This window comes from Oncorhynchus keta, chromosome 4 (genome assembly GCF_023373465.1).
Source record: "Oncorhynchus keta strain PuntledgeMale-10-30-2019 chromosome 4, Oket_V2, whole genome shotgun sequence".
In the NCBI taxonomy this organism is placed as follows: domain Eukaryota; kingdom Metazoa; phylum Chordata; class Actinopteri; order Salmoniformes; family Salmonidae; genus Oncorhynchus; species Oncorhynchus keta.
In genome coordinates, this window is record NC_068424.1 from 55,534,681 (window position 1) to 55,553,823 (window position 19,143).

Consider the following 19,143-nt stretch of genomic DNA (forward strand, 5'->3'; position numbering starts at 1 on the left):
CGGCTGTTACAGTCAAATGCCTGAGTATGGTTCTGTGTGACGTAAGTTTCCAGTTGTCTAAGAAGTCTATTGTGCATATTATGTTGTGACAGGGGGTCCAACACCTGGGCCCAGCCACAGACTTCTACAAGAAGCTGGCCCTGGACTGTTCTGGCCAACAGATAGGAGTGGACCTGTTCCTCCTCAGCTCCCAGTACTCTGACCTGGCCTCACTAGGTAAGACGTGACCGCCCATTCTTTAGCTGAAAAAAAAACAGACAAAATCTCATGATAAAATAGAATATAGCAGTCTTTAGGGTAAACTTTGAACATCAGGCTGACCACAGCATCCTCTGTTCTTCTCCTCGGTCCAGCCTGTATGTCTAAGTTCTCAGCGGGCAGTATCTTCTACTACCCCTCTTTGCACCACGTTCACAACCCGGCCCAGCTGGATAAGTTCCAGAAGGATCTGGAGCGCTACCTCACCAGGAAGATCGGCTTCGAGGCCGTTATGAGGATACGCTGCACCAAAGGTAGGTCTCAAAGATGTAGACAAGTATGTAGTTGTTACGATTTTGCAACCGTAAACTAGTTCTAGATTTTTTTGTTGTTGTGTGTCTTGTCTTTTAGCGGTTTTATTTCCTTTCTGAAAGTTACTGTTGTCACTCGCCAAAATGAACATTGCTGTAATTTCTGGACTATTAAGCGCACCTGAATATAAACCGCACCCACTGAATTATAAAAAAATATGTATTTTGTACATAAATAAGCCGCACATGTCTATAAGCCGCAGGTGCCTACCGGTACATTGAAACAAATAAACTTTACACAGCCTTTAAACAAAACACGGCTTGTAACAAAAAATAAATAGGCTTTAACGAAACAGGGCTTGTAACAAAAATTAAACAGTAGCCTACCAAGAAAGTCATTGGTCACTATCTTCCTCCTCCTGTGCACTGAAACCACTGAAGTCATCTCCTTCGGTGTCGGAGTTGAATAGCCTCAGAATTGCTTCATTGGATGTTGGATCGTTTTCATTGTCGCTCTCGTCACTTTCATCCGGAGGCAAATACCCCGCTGAGCTCATGCTGCCCCTTCAACACGCAGCAGTCCAGCCTTTGAAACCCGTTGATGATAGTGGATTTTTTGACTATGCTCCACGCTGTCAGGACCCACTGGCAGACTTGACCATAAGTGGCTCTTCGCATGCGGCCCGTTTTAGTGAAGGATTTCTCCCCACTTGTCATCCAAGCCTCCCACTGAACACGGAGCGCCACCTTAAATGCAAAATTTACACTGATGTCGAGTGGCTGCAAATACTTTGTTGTGCCCCCAGGAATCACAGCTGGAATTGAGTTTGTCCTCTTGATGGCTTCTTTCACAGAATCTGTTATGTGGGCCCTCATGCTGTCCAACACGAGCAATGCCTTGTTCTTGTGAAAGAATCCTCCCGGTCGCTTGCCATAACACTCCGTATGCCATTCATGCATTAGGCCTTCCGTCATCCATCCTTGTTGACTTTCATAACAATTCCTCTCTGGAATTTTTCTTTTGGCATCGTCATGCGTTTAAAAATCAACATTGGTGGAATCTTTTCTCCCGATGCCGTGCAGCTCAGAACACAGGTGAAGTGCGTTTTTTCATGCCCAGTTGTTTTCAGTGTGACGGATGATTCGCCTTTCCTGTTGACAGTCCGAGTGAGAGGCAGGTCAAACGTCAGAGGAACCTCATCCATATTTATGATGACGTGCGGGCCGATGGAATGCTCCTCTATCTGAATTTGCAGAAGTTTGAAACTTTTTCCTCGTAGTCGGGAGGGAGCTGCTGACACAGACTCGTCCGTAACCTGATGGACAGGCCTTTACGTCTCATAAATCTTAGACACTACGATGGTCCACCTCTAAAATCCTCAAACTTCATTACGGTGGCGATTTGTTTTGGCTTTCAGTCGGATCTGCACAGTTGAAACACCTCGGCCGTCTGCTATCTGTGTGTTGACCCAGTCTTCAAGCTCATTTTCTAGTTCGGGCCATCTGATTTTCTTCCCTCTGAAAGCTTTTGTTGTCTTTTTGCACTGAGTCAGTTCCTCACGCTGCTGTTTCCAACGTCTTATCATCGACTCATTAAGGCCAAGCTCCCGTGCAACAGCTCTATTTCCTTTTCCAACAGCCAGATCGATCGTCTTCAACTTGAAAGCTGCATCATATGCATTTCTCCGTGTCTTTGCCATGATGAGGGTGACAAAATGACTACCGTAATCAGAATGATGGGAAGTTTGAGCGCGTTCGATTTACGTCACACTATGTGACGGTGCTTAGTTTTTTTGGCGGCATGAATCTTGTGAAAGCGGGAAAAATCCATAAATTAGCCGCGTCATTGTATAAACCGCGAGGTTCAAAGCGTGGGGAAAAAAGTAGCGGCTTATGGTCCGGAAATTACGGTAATACATTTATTGACCATTTTCATATCTATTTAGTGGTTATCATTAGTAAATATGTCGGTCTCCTCTCTCCTTGGTTGACAGGCTTGTCCATCCACACGTTCCACGGGAACTTCTTTGTGCGCTCGACGGACCTGCTGTCCCTGGCCAACATCAACCCAGACTCGGGCTTCGCCGTGCAGATGTCTATAGAGGAGAGCCTGGCCGACACCTCACTGGCCTGCTTCCAGTCTGCGCTGCTGTACACCTCCAGCAAAGGTACACACACAGTTTAATCTCTTCAACCTTCTTACATTTTAATTAATTGTGGAAATAGTTTGTCATATTTGAAATGCTCTTAGAGAAGTCATTCCACTTTTTTACTTTTACCAAAATTAATAATTTGTTTCTAGACAGTTATTTTAGTATCATCTAACAAAGATTAATGAGTCTACGCCCTTCTCTAATTCTTTCTGTGACCCTCTCTACGTCTTCTTAGGGAAGAGGCGGATCAGGGTCCATACTCTGTGTCTGCCAGTGGTGAGCCAGCTTAGTGATGTATATGCCGGGGCTGACGTTCAGGCCATCACCTGCCTTCTAGCCAACATGGGTGAGTGTGTGTATATATATATATATATTTCTCTCACTCACTCTCACTCACTCACTCATACGCTGTATTTGTTCATGGGACCTGATTTTTTTCAATTTCTATGAACAGCCATTGACCGGTCGATATCGTCAAGCCTGTCGGATGCCCGGGATGCCCTGGTGAATGCGGTGGTGGACTCTCTGAGTGCATACAAGAACACTGTATCTAATATCCAGCAGTCTGGTCTTATCGCCCCTGCAGCCCTGTGTCTCTTCCCCCTCTACGTGCTGGCACTACTCAAACAGGTCAGTCTGTGCGCTACACACACAAACACAGTCTGAAGACAGGACTGTACACATAAAAACATCTCTGGTATGTGTACATATGCCCCAACACACACATACATCTAAGGTTGTCCCGGGGACAATAAAAAATTGTCTGGATGATAGATCCAAAATTCATACAAACACCAAAAAATGATTTAACCAATGAGGCTGATGCAACAGATCTGAACGTTTAGCTTAACACTTTGGTAAACTATTGTTTATTTGCATAACAGGGCTCCACTGACTTTTTCAGTTGGTGACACCAGCCCATTATTTGGTCACACCTTAAAATAATTTATTCAATAAATAATTTATAAAAAAAACAAGTCATTACATTTTAAACAAGTTTATGGTTAAATATTTTTTTAAATTGCGGACTGCCTCTGCTCAGATTGCAAGGTGGGTGATGTGCCGTGTGCAACAGGCACTGGCCTTTCTCTTTTGACCTTTTGATCTGAATGAACCGTGTCGACAGTCCAGCCTTGAGCCATTAATGTTAATTATCTTACATTGTATTTGTCAAACATGACTGGCGTTTTAGCCTATATTTACAGTGCATTCGGAAAGTATTCAGACCCCTTCCCTTTTTCCACATTTTGTTACGTCAGACTTATTCTTAAAATGGATTAAAAAAAAGAATAATCCCCTTATCAATCTACACACAATATCCCATATTGACAAAGCAAAAAACAGGTTTGGAGAAATTTTGGCAAATTAGTATTCAGACCCTTTGCTATGAGACAACATTGCGCTCAGGTGCATCCTGTTTCCTTTGATTATCCTTGATGTTTCTACAACTTGATTAGAGTCAGTCTGTGTAAAATTCAATTGATTGGACATGATTTGGAAAGGCACACACCTGTCTATATAAAGTCCAACAATTGACAGTGCATGTCATTGCAAAAACTAAGCCATTAGGTCGAAGGAATTGTCCGTAGAGCTCAGAGACAGAATGGTGTCGAGGCACAGTTCCGGGGAATGGTACCCAAACATGTCTGCAGCGTTGAAGGTCCCCAAGAACACAGAGGCCTCCATCATTCTCAAATTAAAGAAGTTTGGAACAACCAAGACTCTTCCTATAGCTGGCCAACCTGAGCGATCGGGGGAGAAGGGTCTTGGTCAGGGAGGTGACCAACAATCCGATTCCTCTGGATATGGGAGAACCTTCCAGAAAGACAAATATCTTTGCAGCACTCCCCCAATCCGGCCTTTATGGTAAAGTGGGCAGACGGAAGCTACTCCTCAGTAGAAGGCACATGACAGCCCTCTTGGAGTTTGCCAAAAGGCACCTAAAGACTCTCAGATCATGAGAAACAAGATTCTCTGGTCTGATGACACCAGGATTGAACTCTTAGGCCTGAATGCCAAGCATCACTTCTGGAGGAAACCTGGCACCTTCCCTACGGTGAAGCATGGTGCTGGCAGCGGCATGCTGTGGAGATTTTTTTCAATGGCAGGGACGGGAGGACTAGTCAGGATCGAGGGAAAGATGAACGGAGCAAAGTACAGAGAGATCCTTGATGAATACCTGCTCCAGAGTGCTCAGGACCTCAGACTGGGACGAAGGTTCACCTTCTAACAGGACAATGATCCTAAGCACACAGCAAAGACAACGCAGGAGTGGCTTCGGGACAAGTCTCTGAATGTCCTTGAGTGGCCCAGCCAGAGCCCGCACTTGAACCTGATCGAACATCCTCGGGAGAGACATGAAAATAGCTGTGCAGCGACGCTCCCCATCCAACCTGACAGCTTGAGAGGATCTGCAGAGAAGAATAGGTAAAACGCTCCAAATACAGGTGTGCCAAGCTTGTTGCATCATACCCAAGACGACTTGAGGCTGTAATCGCTGCCAAAGGGGCTTCAACAAAGTATTGAGTAAAGGGTCTGAATACTTATTATGGTTTAATATTTCTGTTTTTTTATTTGTAATACATTTGCAAAAATTTCTAAACCTGTTTTTTGCTTTCTCATTATTGTGTTTAAATTGATGAGGGGGGGGAACTATTTAATACATTTTAGGATAAGGCTGTCACAAATTTTCCGGGGAAAACAGTCCAGTTGACTTTATTATGTAAATGTATGCAAAATAGATTTGAATATTATTCAAATGTTTTTTTAGAGGCAAATATTTGAATGCGAATTTGTGGCTGAGTTGATCTATTTCAGTAGTCCACATATTAGCCTTTCAAATCACTGTGAATGACCTAGGTCCTAGAGTAGAGCCATGTTGGAATATTACTTTATTTTGTATAACTTTGTATATATTTTTTTACAAGTGGGCCTATTTTCGTTTGTATGTACTGTTTATCTCAGTCACTAGTTAAGTTAGAAGGAAGCTGTCAATGCCACCCCTTCTCATGAGTCTGTGTTCCCTCTTCTCCTATTTCCTCTTCCTCTCCACCGAAACAGAAAGCACTGCGCATGGGGACCAGCACCAAGCTTGACGAGCGTGTCTTCGCCATGTGTGAGTTCAAGAGCCAGCCGCTGCAACAGATCATGCGTGCGGTCCACCCCGACCTCTACCGCCTGGACACCATGTCAGACCAGGTGAGAGATCACACCTACACTCTGCTTTTAACAACTGATCCAAAATCAACTCTCCACTGACCCCTAGTGTTATGATCTACACATGTGGGAAATAACTTTTTGGTTCACCTTTAGATGAGGTAAAAACCTACCAGCCTCTCAGATTTTTTTTTACCAGCCAAAATACTTACTCATTCAAGGGTTTTTCTTTGTTTTTACTATTGTCTACATTGTAGAATAATAATGAAGACATCAAAACTATGAAATAACACATGGAATCATGTAGTAACCAAAAATGTGTTCCAACAAATCAAAATATATATATTGTTTGAGATTCTTCAAAGTAGCCACCCTTTGCCTTGATGACAGCTGCACACTCTTGGCATTCTCTCAACCAGCTTCATGAGGTAGTCACCTGGAATGCATTTCAATTAACAGGTGTGCCTTGTTAAAAGTTAATTTGTGGAAATTCTTTCCTCAATGCGTTTCAGCAAGTCAGTTGTGTTGTGACAGGGTAGGGGCGTATACAGAAGATAACCCTATTTGGTAAAATGCCAAGTCCATATTAAAGCAAGAACAGCTCAAATAAGTATAGAGAAACAACAGTCTTATCATTACTTTAAGACATGAAGGTCCATCAATACGGAACATTTCAAGAACTTTGAAAGTTCATGTGCAGTCGCAAAAACCATCAAGCGCTATGATGCAACTGGCTGTCATGAGGACCGCCACAGGGAAGGAAAACCCAGAGTTACCTCTGCTGCAGAGGATAAGATTATTAGCTACCAGCCTCAGAAATTGCAGCCCAAATAAATGCTTCAGAGTTAAAGTAACAGACACATCTCAGGACTGTGTGAATCGGGCCTTCATGGTCGAATTGCTGCAAAGAAACCACTACTAAAGGACACCAATAAGAAGAGACTTGCTAGGCCAAGAATCACGAGCAATGGATATTAGACCTGTGGAAATTTGTCCCAACCGCTGTGTCTTCGTGAGATGCGGTGTGGGTGAACGGATGATCTCCGCATGTGTGGTTCCCACCATAAAGCATGGAGGAGGTGGTGTTATGGTGTGGGTGTACTTTGCTGGTGACACTGTCTGATTTATTTACAATTCAAGGCACACTTAACCAGCATGGCTACCTCAGCATTCTTCAGCGATATGCCATCCCATCTGATTTTGGCTCAGTGGGACTATTTTTCAACAGGACAATGACCTTACACACCTCTAGGCTGTGTAAGGGCTATTTTACCAAGAAGGAGAGTGCTGGAGAGCTGCATCAGATGACCTGGCCTCCACAATCCCCCAGACCTCAACCAAATTGAGATGGTTTGGGATGAGTCTCACTGCGGAGTAAAGGAAAAGCAGCCAACAAGTGCTCAGCATATGTAGGAACTCCAAGACTGTTGGAAAAGCATTCCAGGTGAAGCTGGTTGAGAGAATGCCAAGAGGGTGCAAAGCTGTCAAGGCAAAGGGTTGCTATTTGAATCTGTTTTGTTTAACAGATTTGTTTAACACTCTTTTGGTTACTACATGATTCCATATGTGTTATTTCATAGTTTTGATGTCTTCACTATAATTCTACAATATAGTATAACTAAAGAGAAACCCTTGAATGAGTAGGTGTTCTAAAACTTTTGACCGGAAGTGTATTTTTCACCATTATTACACAAAAAAAATCACAAATAATGGATGTGCGTTCTTTGTAATGTTTCTAAAACAGGAAATGTATTACTAGTTAGAAGTAATGTGGTAGTGATGTTGTAATAATTTAGATACAATTGTAGGAACAGTTCCACAACTGAACATCAACAAAGTGCCTACCCTGCCACAAAATGCTGTGATACGGCTGATTTTTATTCGAGTTCAGGCCTCTACGCTGACATTTTTTACAAGGAGCACATAAGTTGAAATTTAGGAGCACACTGAGCACAAGTTGACCTACACACTGAAGCAGGCTGCCAAGCCGAAACATCTGTGTACACTATACCTGCTACAGTGAAAATAATGAAGAAAACATTTGAAGTAAGCCTTATGCGACATCTTTTGGGGTGTGGACCAATCACACTTGCCTATCTAAATTTACAGTTTTTACGAGCAACCAAACTTCTGGTTCCCTTTTTGATAGTCATTTCTTATCATTAAAACACCTAAGTTCATTAATTAAAGTTTTTTTGGGAGCGCTTCATGCTCAAACAAGCACTATGTACCCGCTAATATTTGAGTCATTAGATACACTTTTTTTCAGTTACCTCTAAGGTGTGGGCCGTTAACATGATAAGGGGACACTCCATGTCTGTCAGAGAGGAGAGTCTGCTCTCCGCTAGCAGCAGACAGTTGCAGCAAACTCAAACTAAAATTGAAAAGCAATCTAGCGTCTGAATTAAACTATGTAACTAGCCAAGAAGCACAAGGACAAAGTCACACTTCACTAGCCTTTCGGGTCAATTCGACCAACTTCTACATTTGAGCTTTGGATTGAAAGCATACTTTTCTCTAATGTTCTGTGGCCAACGTGGCTGGTGAAATAGTCATTCTTACCTGCCAATGCCAAAATCGACCCGCGGGTGGCAGGTGTTCATTTCCCATCCTGCATATAGCAAATGAGTGAAAACAGTTCTTGGTTCAGTTCTTAAGACACAGTGATTCTATAATGGTGGACTGATACTGATTTGTTATGTATTTGCAGCCTTAGACTGGTTCACAGCTGGAAACATTGGTTTTGTTTACCTGGGATGGTGACGAGTATACTAATTACGGATACTGCATTACCCTTTCTGTCCACAGGGGGCTCTCCACCTGAACGACTGCATAGTGCCCCAGCCTCATCTGCTGCACCTCACGGCTGAGAAGCTGACCAGAGAAGGAGCGTTCCTCATGGACTGTGGCAGCGTGAGTCCTGCTGTGCTCTCACTCATATGACCAAAGTCCCTGTAAAACGTACCTGTCTCTGTTTGAAGACTTTAGCAATGCACTCCTCCATCCGTTCTTCCATGATAATAACAGATCTGACGAGGTTGGATAGGTGAAGGCAGTACTGGTTGTAACTCCACTTTCACATATCCAGTCACGTATAGATCAGTGATTAGGTCAGAGAAGGGACTGGAGGAAAGAATCTTGTATTTGTGACGAAAGATCCTGTTCTGATGTGCACTACATTGGCTGCCTTTGTTCTCTTCTCCAGGTCTTTTACTTGTGGATTGGGAAATGCTGTAATGATGTGTTCATTCGGGACGTGTTGGGATGCCCAAACCATGCTTCTATACCCCCTAGCATGGTTAGTGAGGCACAGATCTTCATTAGACACAATGTGACATATCTACCGCTGTGTGTAACTCAGTGTTTTATCTCCAGCTGGTGCTTCACAACGAGTGAGTACTGTACTCAGTTCAGCTAGGGAGTCATTAACTATTCAATCACTTGTTTATATTTGGTTCTACTTTTTGACGAATGGCCGTGGCTACCTCAAATAATGTGTCATACCACACAACTGGGGTGTTGCACCAACCAACCACGTACGAACTTCGCATTCCAAACCACACATACTTATTTCACTAAACCACACACACATGAGACGTTAAGATCTGGCATTGAAACCAACCACTAAGTCTCTGGAGTCTGTACTCACACAGTCTTTCTTGAGGGTGCAGCAGTAGTAAAAACAATGGTGTGGCTCTTTTTTTCCCCTGCTTCTCTTTTATGAATACCAGACCCAAATTCCTGAGCTGGAAACCCCTCTGTCTGAACGACTGCGTGCACTCCTCGCCTGGCTACAGGACTCGAGACCCTTCAGCTCAACTCTTCACGTCTTGAAGTAAGTCAAGTGCCCCTGGTCTGATTAATTAGTGTGTGCGTTGCAAATGAAGTGCCTTGGTCCATGTCATGTAGCAAACCATCAGTTTTTTTCATGTGGTAAAAAAGGTACTCTATGTTCAATGTGAACGTGCAGCAACTGCGAGGGTCATTGATGGATGGCTAGGATGGAGGCCCCCTTTAGTGAGCTTTGTTTTAGTTAATTCTAACGTCATGCCGGTGTGTTGTTGCACTATGACAGGCTGCTGTGAGGATCTGTTTCCTAACAATGTCTAAGGACCATAGGACATTTCTTCACACCAAAAGGAAGTCTTATGAACTCGAAGAGGCCGTTTTTGAGAATTGTTTTATTCCTGAAAGAAAGTCTTACAAATTCAAAGAAGCTTTTAGAGCATCAAAGGAATTTCAATAGACTGTACATTTATTCAGACTATGCTCTCATTCCTATTTCACATGCTCATCCATTTCATTACTTCTCCCTATAGGGATGATGCTACAGCGAAGACCAGCTTTTTCCAGCACTTGGTAGAGGACCGGTCGGAGTCGGCCCTCTCCTACTACGAGTTCCTGCTCCACATTCAGCAACAGATGTCCAAGTAGGACACATTGAGCAGAAGGTCCCTTGAATGTGGCACATGACAAACTGAAAACTCCCTCAGACTGACTGTAGTGAGGTAGTAGGACCACCGATGGACAACGCCACCACCCCAACCCCACCGAACCCCTAGCTCTCTGGTCAACCGTGGCCTATGACTGTGGGAGGGGGAGGCTGGTGGAATGACCAAAGTGAAGATGACTTCCGGAGTTGAAGTGAAGAAATTGGCGTTTTGGACTCACAGAGCAAGTTGTGCACTCTGAACAGGCCGCTGCTTCAACCAGCTCGATGGCTTGAACCCTTCCCCCTATCGTCTCTCAGCCGCTTTCATAGCTCCACGTGGCATCTCTCCCCAAGAGAAAGCAAGGAGAGGCTGCTACTTCATCTGATTAAGTTGACTCTTCTCCGACACTCCCCCGCACGTTTTGGTATCATAGTTTATCATACATCCTCCCCATCCTTGTTCCATTTTCTCTTATTTTCAAACACATTGACATAATAGCATCCCCTCTGGTGGTTTGGAGCCGCATCTTTCACCGTTGTGTTTGCTGCTGCTAGTCGGGTGATTGGCTACCCTCTGCTTAACAGGATGCTAGTCAAGTGTTTGAAGATCCTGCCCCCTCCCCCTGCCGTTCAAACCCTGTGTTGTCTAGATTAAACTGAAACCCCTGAACTTCCCCCTTCTTGTTTTTTGAGCCGCTACCAGAAGTTGCTGTCCACTTTGTAACTATTGAAAATAATATTTTATGTGCGATAATTTATGACGAGCTTATTAAATAAAATGAAACAGTATTTGGCTTGATGATTATTTTTCCCTCTTATAACAGTAGGCTATTTACATGTTTTGCAGATGTTGTCTGTTCTGGTATTGCACTACAGGATTTCTCAAACTCGGTCCTAGGTACCCCAGGGGGTGCATGTTTAGTTTTTTCCCCCTAGCACTACACAGCCGATTCATATAATCAACTAAACATCAAGTTGTGATGTTTTGAATCCGCTGTAGTTTTAGGGCAAAAACCAAAAAGTGCACCAATTGGGGTCCCCGGGACCGAGTTTGGGGAAACGTTGGACTAAAGGATGTTCATCTGCTAAAATATATTCATGGTGTGTGTGGAGAATATTAATAGTTGTATCATGTGACCAAAACGGTTTTGCTTTGGTTGAGGGGACACGACTATGGTCAAGTGATTGGCAGGAACTTTGCATTTCTTTTCATCTTGGCTAAACACATCTACGTTTTCTACTGATTTCTTTAAGATGCCTATCACAGAGAACTGAAAGGCATATCAAAGTTATGTTTTATAAAGGAAATGGAAGGAATGTTTCCTAAATGAAAAGGATAGGAATACAAGATCTTTTACATACTCAATGAACCACTTCGCTAATGACTATAATCATCTGCACTGTATACTTAAAAGTACTTAGTATAGCTGGGAACTTGCTAACATGTCTCAATGTCAATAGTATAAAACTCGAGGAATCATTTAGCTTCATCCCTGAAAAGGAAACTAAATTAACATCCATCACTTTCTGTTCTCTGTAATTAGACCAATGTTTTGGAAGACATTCTGCCATTTTACTCACCATATCTCCTCTAGTAAACACATTTTCTAAGATTTGGTTGACTAACTTAAAGGGGGCATACCTCACATGTACTTGTTTAAAAATATTCTGTAGATATATGGATAATAAATTAACTGTCCTGACTCCCTGCTCCATTTGCAAACATCTGTGGTTCCCATGGTGAACTTGTTATTTACAAGGGAAATTGCTTTGAACCTCAAATATTCCATCCAATCATGCTTTTAATGTCCGCCAAGAAAGACTATGTCAAGTAGGGAATATGTTGTAGACTACTCAGAGATTTTCATTTACTCTTTCTTTCTACTTTTGGGTTAGATACATACTTTGATACAGTCTGGACTAGCAAGCCAGAACAGTGCAAGGTATACTGTTTCTTTATCCCCATCCAACTGGAAATAAACGTGTTTTCTTTTAACTTTTGAGACGAGCCACAAATCATTTCACATAGAACCTACTTGTTACTTTTCACACAATGGAAATATGGCCAAAAGTAATTAGATCATTGACTCAGTACACAGATGTTTCTTCCCTGCAGTGTTACACACACACACACACACACACACATGCAGGCCTTGAAACAGCAATTCAAGGGTTCGAATTCGAAGGGTATTTCCTTTACTTTTAAACTCTACCCTGACTGTACGCAGTGAGGTGTTGCAGCACAACTCATGTGCCCCTCACCAACAAACAAATTATATTTAAACACCCATTTTTCTGGCCAGCCCCCACGCGCACTTCAACATCCCCTTTCACTCACCAGCCCCCCCTTTGTGTGTGTGTGTGATATCTTCATGGGGCATGTCAGTTTCCCATCCAGCCTTGCAACATGACTTAGTTTTCCCATCTTGAAAACCAGAAAGAGAAGGGTTTATAATTGTATATACCTGTTGTCTACTGCTGCAAATGTACATCTTATTTGAGACAGAAGTTTAAAGGTTTTCCCCCCTCCACTATTCAACTGAACTTATTACACACACAGACAGGCCTCTTGTCTCATGTGGTAGGACTATCTTCTAGTGATATGCTGCTTGTAGTTTTTGGGTGTAGTCTTCAAAAAAAGGTATTTTCTGTGCTTGTCTTGTAAGCGTACAATGGAGTTTTGTTTGACAGGATGCACTGCAGATAGTAGCGGTAGTCAAAATACATATGTTTTTCTTTGTAATCCAGTGAAAAACAGTGTGGTTGTACAGTGGAAAATATCCAGAAGTCTCCTTTTTATCCCTATGGTAAAATAAACCTTTCCTCTTCTGCAGCTAAAAGTATCTAACGAGCCATATTTATTTTAACATGGTAGCATATTATGATTTTTTTTTTTTTACGATAGTAATAGTTTCATGGTAGGAAACATTCTGCTTCCACATCTGCTGTTAGCTATACACAAACAAACAGTGGTGTAAAGTACTTCAGTAAAAATTATTTAAAGTACTAGTTAAGTCGTTTTTGTTGGGGTATCTGTACCTACTATTTATATATTTGCCAACTTTTTTACTTTTACTTCACTACATTCCTAAAGAAGAAAATGTCATTTTTACTCCATACATTTTCCCTGACATCCAAAAGTACTTACATTTTGACAGGAAGATGGTCCAATTCACACACTCATCCCTACTGCCTCTGATCCGGCGGATTCACTGACCACAAATGCTTTGTTTGTAAATTATGTCTGAGTGTTGGAGTGTGCCCCTGGCTATCTGTCAAACTGTCTGGTTTGCTTAATATAAGGAATTTAAAATGATTTTACACTACTGTTCAAAAGTTTGGGGTCACTTAATCATTTTTTTGTTTTTGAAAGAAAAGCACATTTTTGTCCATTAAAAAAACATAGAATTGATCAGCAATACAGTGTAGACATTGTTAATGTTGTAAATGACTACTGTAGCTGGAAACGGCTGATTTGTATTTTTATGGAATGTCTACATAGGGGTACAGAGGCCCATTATCAGCAATCATCACTCTTGTGTTCCAATTGCACGTTGTTTGCTAATCCAAGTTTATCATTTTAAAAGGCTAATTGATTGTTAGAAAACCCTTTTGCTATTGTTAGCACAGCTGAAAACTGTTGTTCTGATTAAAGAAGCAATAAAACTAGCCTTTTTTTAGACAAGTTGAGTAACTGAGCAAGAGGACAAGTACATTAGAAGGTCTAGTTTGATAAACAGACGCCTCACAAGTCCTCAAATGGCAGCTTCATTAAATCGTACCCGCAAAACACCAGTCTCAACGTCAACAGTGAAGAGGCGACTCTGGGATGCTGGCCTTCTAGGCAGAGTTGCAATGAAAAGTCATATCTGACTGGTCAATAAAAAGAAAAGATTAAGATGGGCAAAAGAACACAGACACTGGACAGAGGAACTCTGTTTTGCAGGTTTGATTTAATGAAGCTGCCATTTGAGGACTTGTGAGGCATCTGTTTTTCAAACTAGACCTTCTAATGTACTTGTCCTCTTGCTCAGTTGTGCACCGGAGCCTCCCACTCCTCTTAATATTCTGGTTAGAGCAAGTTTGCGCTGTTCTGTGAAGGGAGTAGTACGAGTTGTACGAGATATTCAGTTTAGCTAACACAACATGCCATTGGAACACAGGAGTAATGGTTGCTGATAATGGGCCTCTGTACGCCTATGTAGATATTCCATACAAAATCTGCTGTTTCCAGCTACAATAGTCATTTACAACATTACCAATGTCTACACTGTATTTCTGATCAGATTAGTTCTCTCACGTCACCCCGCTCCTCCGCTCTCTCCACTGGCTTCCAGTTGAAGCTCGCATCCGCTACAAGACCATGGTGCTTGCCTACGGAGCTGTGAGGGGAACGGCACCTCAGTACCTCCAGGCTCTGATCAGGCCCTACACCCAAACAAGAGCACTGCGTTCATCCACCTCTGGCCTGCTCGCCTCCCTACCACTGAGGAAGTACAGTTCCCTCTCAGCCCAGTCAAAACTGTTCGCTGCTCTGGCTCCCCAATGGTGGAACACACTCCCTCACGACGCCAGGACAGCGGAGTCAATCACCACCTTCCGGAGACACCTGAAACCCCACCTCTTTAAGGAATACCTAGGATAGGATAAGTAATCCTTCTCACCCCCCCTCCCCCCTTAAAAGGTTTAGATGCACTATTGTAAAGTGGCTGTTCTACTGGATGTCATAAGGTGAATGCACCAATTTGTAAGTCGCTCTGGATAAGAGCGTCTGCTAAATGACTTAAATGTTAAATGTAATGTAAATGATCAATTTGATGTTATTTTAATTGACAGACAATGTGCCTTTCTTTGAAAAACAAGGACATTTCTAAGTGACCCCAAACTTTTGAACGGTAGTGTATGTTTTTACTTTTGAGACTTAAGTATATTTGAGAAATTCCATTTATTTGTGATACTTAAGTATATTTAAAACCAAATACTTTTTTACTTTTACTCAAATAATATTTTACTGGGTGACTTTCACTTTTACTCGAGTCATTTTCTATGATGATATCTTTACTTTTACTCAAGTATGCCAATTTAGTTATTTTTCCACCGCTGCAAACAAACTTCTTTACAACACTCTTTTAATTCAGAAATGTATCTTTGCAACACTCAATGTTCGCATTACCGTGAACAAAGGAAATGGTGTTCTCTTATAGAGGTCATCAGACGCACATTTTGCAAGTCATATCTGCTCCATCTCTATGGTTTTATGGGCAGAATTAACAGCAGTGTTTGTTCAGCTTTCCAATAGCTTGACAGAACACACAAACGAACTAGCTAACAACTAGCCCCCCCCCTCAAACTCTCCAACTGTCAGAGAGAGAAAGAGAGTCGGCTGCGAGTTTATTTTGATGAGAATTCCTTCTTGAACATGCCTGACTTATGAACTTGAATCATATGCAGAACGACTTGTGAGAGACTCCCATAGAGACATGGGGCCCCACAGTTTATGAAGTCTGTTGCTTACTCAGTCAATACAATATTTCCCTCACGAAAGGCAGCTTGGGTATATCAAATTGGGTTTAATTTTTGAATTTCAAAGCCATTTCATTGTGCTAAAACACTACATTGTTTCTTTGTTTCGGACATACAGCAAAGGAATGATAGTGGTTCCATCTGTGTGACTGTAGCTATTGTTGTACTTGGCCAGCAAAGTTAGTAATAGTAAAAGACTCAACTCGGTCCCTTCCCGTAGCCTATAGTGGCCCCAGCTTGATGTCACAATGAATAAATCTGCCCAATTACATAAGACATCCTGACTTCGCACTGTGTATATATATATTTTTAAAAAAGCTTCTCTACCCTTTTCCACATCCTCTTCATTGGCCAGCGTACTGAGCTCACAGGAAGTTGCTTCCTGCCATTTGCACAAAGTCTTGGCTTCCCCCCTTGCCGATTTATTAGAGCCTTCTTTAGTGCTTCCTCTATGAGGGAGCTGAGTGTGACACCGCCGAGAGCCGGCCAAACGGGCAAGCTCCGATGCTTCTCTCTCTGTCCCCAACCCAACACTAATCCATAACCCAGCAGCTTCATTTCCTCCTCCAGGTACAGGCGAATTTGATTCTTAATTTCCAGATGTTTCTGTAGGGGGGCGGCAGGAGGGGAGTTGGAAGGGAGGACCAGACTGTCATGTAACGCCTATGTGATATGGTCCGGCCTCCTTAAATAACTGACTTGTGCAGGAGCTCCTTTCACGGCGACTCAGAGGCCGTTATAGGTGCTCTCTAATGGAAACAAGACGTTTGGATCCTGTGGAAATCAGCAAGTTAAAGCCAGGGGGAGACGAGCAGGAATCTGTTTTTTCAACCTCCCAGAGGACTTAGCGATTTAGTAGTGGTATGGCCTACTACATATCAGTTCATATATAGATTTATTTTGCACACTGTACAACCACATTTCCTTTTCTGGAAATGGTTTTGGGTGTGTGTTTTAGGTTTCCTTTTATTCTATTAAAAACACGGGGGGGAAAATACTTAGGTGACTCAAGAGACCTGTCAAAACCATTGGGCTGTCATAACAGTAGAATAATGCAAAACATCTCTGGAGTGAATTGTGACAGGCCTACTATAACTGTCATAAAACTGTTATGAGAATAAATCATTGAATCATGCACTCATTAACAGGAACTCTTGGAACAGGAACTCAGCTGGTAGTAATTGTCATGGAATGTTATGACACAAGCATTGTTTTTCTAACCACAGCATATTGCGTACATCATGTCAGAGTCAAACCGTATAGCGTGTTCCAAACGTGGTGACTTAGTTGTGTCTTGTGACATCACCCTCTCATTCATTCACTAGTAAATACCCATATCCTCTATATATAAAAAAGTATGTGGACACCCCTTCAAATTTGTGGATTCGGCTATTTCAGCCACACCCTTTCCTGACAGGTGTATAAAATCGAGCACACAGGCATACACTCTCCATAGACAAACATTAGCAGTAGAATGGCCTCACTGAAGAGCTCAGTGCCACCTTTCCAACAAGTCAGTTTGTAAAATTACTGCCCTGCTAGAGCTGCCCTGGTCAACTGTAACTGCTGTTATTGTGATGTGGAAACGTCTAGGAGCAACAACGTCTCAGCCGAAAAGTGGTAGGCCACACAAGCTCACAGAATAGAACCTCCTCGGATGCAACACTCACTCCCGAGTTCCAAACTGCCTCTGGAAGCAACATCAGCACCAGAACTGTTTGTCTGGAGCTTCTTGACATGGGTTTCCATGGCCAAGCAGCTGCACACAAGCCTAAGATCACCATGGGCAATGCCAAGCGTTGGCTCGAGTGGTGTAAAGCTCAACACCATTGGACTCTGGAGGAGTGGAAATGCAGTTGGATCGCAGTGGAAAAAAATCTGGGTTTGGAGGGTACCAGGAGGACACTACTTGCCCCAATGTATAGTGACAACCTTAATTTTTGGTGGAGGAGGAATAATGGTCTGGTGACGTTTTTCATGGTTTGGGCTAGGTCCCTTAGTTCCAGTGAATGGAAATCTTGACGCTACAGCATATAATGACATTCTAGACGATTCTGTGCTAACAACTTTGTGGCAACAGTTTGGGGAAGGCCCTTTCCTATTTATGTATGACGATGCCCCCATGCACAAAGCAAGGTCCACACAGGAATGGTTTGTCAAGATTGATGTGGAAGAACTTGACTGGCCTGCACAGATCCCTGACCTCAACCTCATCAAACACCTTTGGGATGAATTGGAACACCGACTGCGAGCCAGGTCTACATGCCCAACATCAGTGCCAGATCTCACTAATGCTCTTGTGCCTGAATGGAAGCAAGTCCCTGCAGCAATGTTCCAACATCTAGTGGATAGCCTTCCCAGAATAGTGGAAGCTGTTATAGCAGCAAAGGGGGGACCAACTCCATATTAATGCCTATGATTTTGGAATTCGATTTTCGACGAGCAAGTGTCCAAATTCTTTTGGTCATGTAGTGTATATACTAAAGCATTCTCCTGTCTGTCATAATTCCATGGTCCCAGTGATCTTAGGAATTTGCCACCCAATATATAATGATGATGTGTCAACACAACACCTTACCTCTGACCCACATGTAGCAATAGTCTCATTCCGAGCCATAAATATATGACTCTGGTCCCAGTAAAAGTATTTTTGTATTTCATTAGTTGCTGCTAAAGCAGTAACTAATCTTCCTGGGGTTGACACAAAACATGACATAATACAGAACATTAATAGGCAAGAACAGGACAGAACTACATACATTTAAAATATGACATACACTTTCACTGCTTAGTTCCCCTGACATGAACAGAGCCGCATACAGTGAGTGTACAAAACATTAAGAACACCTTCCTAGTATTGAGGTTTACTCAGCCTTTTTTTCCTCAGAATATCCTCAATTCATCAGGGCTTGGACTCTACAAGGTGTCCAAAGTGTTCCACAGGGATGCTGGCCCATGTTGACATCAATGCTTCCCACAGTTGTATCAAGTTGGCTGGATGTCCTTTGGGTGTTGGACCATTCTTGATACACAAGGGAAACTGTTGAGCATGAAAAACCCAGCAACATTGCAGTTCTAGACACAAACCGGTGCGCCTGGCACCTACTACCATACCCTGTTCAAAGGCACTTAAATATTTTGTCTTGCCCATTCACCCTTTGAAGGGCACACATACACAATCCATGTCTCAATTGTCCCTAGGCTAAAAAATCCTTCTCCTCCCCCTTCATCTAAACTTATTGAAGTGGATTTAACATCAATAAGGGATCATAGCTTTTACTTGGATTGGGGCAGCAGGGTAGCCTAGTGGTTAGAGCGTTGGATTAGTAACCGGAAGGTTGCAAGTTCAAACCCCCGAGCTGACAAGGTA

At 42.6% G+C, this 19,143-nt stretch overlaps 1 pseudogene; it reads left to right on the forward strand.

The window, feature by feature from the left end:
• The window catches only part of LOC118378827 (protein transport protein Sec24B-like), a 34,209-nt pseudogene extending 23,170 nt beyond the window's left edge, over positions 1-11,039 (forward strand).
• The last annotated feature ends 8,104 nt before the right edge of the window (positions 11,040-19,143 follow it).